We start from the raw sequence: 4,109 nt of genomic DNA, 5'->3' as shown, positions 1-4,109 counted from the left end.
GGCATGGCATTGTCTTTAACTACAACATGCGCTCCAAAGTCTGTGGCATAACCAAGGCCATCAGAAAAGAGTTCAGCAAAATCATCGCACAGTGCGGCAACACTGTCTGCATAATCACTGGTGTCAATGAAAAGTACAGTATCCTGAATTGCGAGGCCAAAAAGTTCAAATGCGTCCATGCCAAAAATGTTCATAGCAACACTAGAGCGGAGCACATGGAAAGACGCTGTACGGGTCGTTGCACTATATGTGACTAGCAAACTACACACGCCAAGCACTGAGATGTCCTGTCCAGTAAAACAGTCAGTGTGGAATGTGAACGACAAAGCGGGGACAAACCAAGCAAGTCATACGTTGATTTGTTCAGTAAAGAAACTGACACACCAGTGTCCAGCTGCAATCAAACAGAATGTTCACAAATGTGCAAAGTCACAAAAACTTTCCTCGCATCGTGCTGAATGTGAAAGGAAGTGTCTGGTAAAACTTGATTCACACAACGAGCTGTAGAAGCATGTGAAACAGAAGGCATTGAATAAATGGCATTAATGTTCATAGGCTGATGTGAATCATGGTCACGGCAGCTTCCGTTGCAGTGACACCCACACGAGTCATGTGAATGGGAGACAAGTTGTGAATTAGAGTTTCTCTTATTGCACACAGCTTGCACATGTCCTTTCTTATTACAAAAATAACACTGTACTTGATGAGATGGGCAGCTGTCCTGTGGGTGGACACAAAAGCAGTTCGGACATGATTGCAGTTTCTTAGTGGGTGCCAGGCGTGAAACTTGTATACGTGCACGCAAATGGCGCTGCATGGCTGGCTGTGCTGGAGCCAGGCAGGAGGTCACATGTTGTGCCGCGCTAACAGTACACACACCTGGGGTCACGTTGAACATGGAAGTAGCCATGTCTAATGTACCTTGTCTGTCCAGCAAGTCCACTACTTCCTGCAAAGACAGGTTTTTAAATTTGAGGATTTGCTCATGGATACGGTGCTCTGCCACATTCTTTGCAATAGTGCCTCTAATCATTATATCCGCATATGAGCGTATACATGAGCAATTAAAGTCACAATCAGATGTTAGTTCCTGAAGGTCCGCTAACCAAGATTTATTGGACTGAGTAGGGACACACCAGAGACGAAATAATTTGAGCATGCAGCTACCACATTTACACTGTCACAGAAATGGGAATTCAAAGTGTCAATCACTTTGTCCTAAGTTTTAGTTTCTTGGTGGGTGGTGAAAACAATTTCATGAGCACACGGTATAATACAAAACCCACGTTGGCAATGAAAAAGGCAAGCCACTCTGTACCTGGTACGTTGTAAGCTGCGAAGTGTGCCTCAAGCTGGGCGATGTATTCCGGCCAGCGTTCAACGTCAGGATTGAAGGCACAAAATGGCGGCGCTGTCAGCGATGGTGTCGGTATAGGTAGTGGTGTTGGAGGCACTGATGTAGCTGCAGTTTGTAGTGTGACCAGTCCATTTATAGCACCAAGCAGCTGCATCATTTGCTGAGCCTGAAAACGTACAAGATCGGACAGCGAAGCCTGTTCCTGTGGTGTAGCCATGGTTTACACAAATGAAAGTCTTACACTGAGGCTAGCACAAAAAGAAAGCAGTACCGAGCAAAAAAAAGAAATGATAGGAGAGGGAAAAAAAAAATTTTAATCCCATCCTCGTCGCCACTTTTTGTATCCCGCCTGGTGGGCGGCGTATGGGTCTGCTCCTGTAAACTGATGGGTAGGCCGAATGTAGGAAGTGAGCAGGAGCAGGAAAAGATGAAATGCTTCAGTACTGTGTTTAACTTTACAGAACATTTAAGAGAATAGTAGTCAATGACATATGTAACTTTGCACTGAAGAGCACGTAGGTACGAAGCTGGATAGGCATCAACACTTGGGTAGTTTACCACTAGGACAAATTATCATTGAAGTAACTGAAGTAACAAAGTCTGTAATGGCTAGCCCCCTATGAAGTAGAAACAATGTTGCTTGGTCGTCGGCTCGGAATCAAATGAGCAGAATCTGGAGCAGTGCTCATAGAGCTGCACAGCGCCGGCTAGAGGGTGCTGTTGTCGGTGTGGGTGTCGTAGTGCCAACCTACCAGAGCACACCTACATTGTGGCATCGTAGCTATCAGTACCACACTTATTTCATCAAAATATTAGAAGATTGAGTAATAAGGTAGAACAACTTCTTGTCTGTTTGGAAAATTTAGAGATCTCTGAAAAGATAAACATTCTATGCCTATCTGAGCACCACATAAACACAGGGTCAGGGAGGTTACATGTAAAAAATTACATTGTAGGAGTTTACTCATGCAGAACTAATATGTGAAAAGGACTTGTTACATATATTTAGACAGAACACACGTACAGAATCAGTGAGACAAGTAGATATTTTTTAGTGACCAGCACACAGAAGTTTGTACTTCTGAATTAATACTGAAAAAGTTCTCTTTTAGAATGAGATTTTCACTGTGCAGAGGAGTTTGTGCTGATATGAAACTTCCTGGCAGATTAGAACTGTGTGCCGGACCGAGACTCGAACTTGGGACCTTTGCCTTTCGCGGGCAAGTGCTCTACCAACTGAGCTACCCAAGCACGTCTCATGACCCATCCTCACAGCTTCAGTTCTGCCAGTACCTTGTCTCCTACCTTGCAAACTTCACAGAAGCTCTTCTGCAAACCTTGCAGAACTAGAACTCCTGGAAGAAAGGATACTGTGGAGACATGGCTTAGCCACAGCCTGGGGAATGTTTCCAGAATGAGATTTTCACTCTGCAGCGCAGTGTGTGCTGATATGAAACTTCCTGGCAGATTAAAACCGTTTGTCGGACCGAGACTCGAACTCGGGATGAGGTACTGGCAGAATTGAATCTGTGAGGATGGTTCGTGAGTTGTGCTTGGGTAGCTCAGTTGGTAGAGCACTTGCCCTTGAAAGGCAAAGGTCCTGAGTTTGAGTCTCAGTCCAGCACGCAGTTTTAATCTGCCAGGAAGTTTCAGTTCACTTTTAATTGCAACAGTTTATAGATCCTCACTGGGAAATTTTGAAATGTTTTTGACAAATTTGGACTCCTTGCTATGGAAATCTTATTTGGATCCTTCAATCTGATCTCACTAATTAACTTCCCAATATCAGTGGATAAAGTCAGTCCATAATTGATAACAATTTCTTTGGTGATGGATCAGTGGATAAAGACAGTCCATAACTGATAACAATTTCTTTGGTGATGCTCAGAGGAAGAAAATGGCTGTTTACTCAGTAACAAGTGCTCTCTTTGATCATGATGCTTAGTTCATTAGATTAAATAACACGTCTTACAGTATGGATACTCCTCAATGGAAATCAGTTTGAATAATTAATGACTACAGGGCAAATGTTTTTAAGCACAGTTTACAAGAGAGAATCTGGGATGAAATCTATAACAAACCAAATGCTAACATTAAAATTTAATCTATTCCATGATAAATTCAGATAATTATTTGAAAGTAGCTTCTCACAAAAGCTAATTGGAAAAAAACAGCCATGTAAAAACCATAGATCATTAGAGGGCTTAAAAGTATCTTGTGAAAGGGAAAGAGAAGTGTGTCTGTTGGCAAGAACAAGTACAAATCCATAAATGATGAGCCAAAGCTATCAAATATATTTTATAATCATTTCTTAAATGTAGTAGAAACTATGGGGACAAACAGTTGAAGAGAAAATTCACAGCAGTGTGTTGAAAAAGTAATTCTGATAAAATTCAGTCATATGAATGTGAAGTGTAGTGTTACGTGCAGTGTAATGCTGTGAGCGAGTGATTGCCATTTGTAATTATTATCTCTGGTGCAGTCTCTGACCTATGTTTCCTCATTTTTTTATGCTGCTCTGTTGTTTAATTTTCTAGTAAAGGAGTCATATGAGTTACGGTGTGTTTGTATGTTGCAATTAAGTAAATACAACTAGTTCCACACAAGTGATGTCCGACGGTCGCTAACGTGTAATTTGATGATCAGTAACACTCTGCATTGTGCCGTGTCGCATTAAATATGAACATCCGCATCAGCTGCATCCCACATCTTCCGTGTTCCATTTCACCGTAACTCATGATGGCAGACCCAC

At 42.2% G+C, this 4,109-nt stretch overlaps 1 non-coding gene across 1 annotated transcript; it reads left to right on the top strand.

Annotated features, from left to right (window-relative positions):
* The first annotated feature begins 2,908 nt into the window (after window positions 1-2,908).
* On the top strand, window positions 2,909-2,985 carry Trnas-uga. The gene has a single exon. It is a non-coding gene; the product is annotated as a tRNA-Ser (tRNA).
* Window positions 2,986-4,109: the final 1,124 nt, after the last annotated feature.

This window comes from Schistocerca piceifrons, chromosome 1 (genome assembly GCF_021461385.2).
Source record: "Schistocerca piceifrons isolate TAMUIC-IGC-003096 chromosome 1, iqSchPice1.1, whole genome shotgun sequence".
Taxonomy (NCBI): domain Eukaryota; kingdom Metazoa; phylum Arthropoda; class Insecta; order Orthoptera; family Acrididae; genus Schistocerca; species Schistocerca piceifrons.
This window is presented reverse-complemented; position numbering and strand designations above follow the sequence as displayed.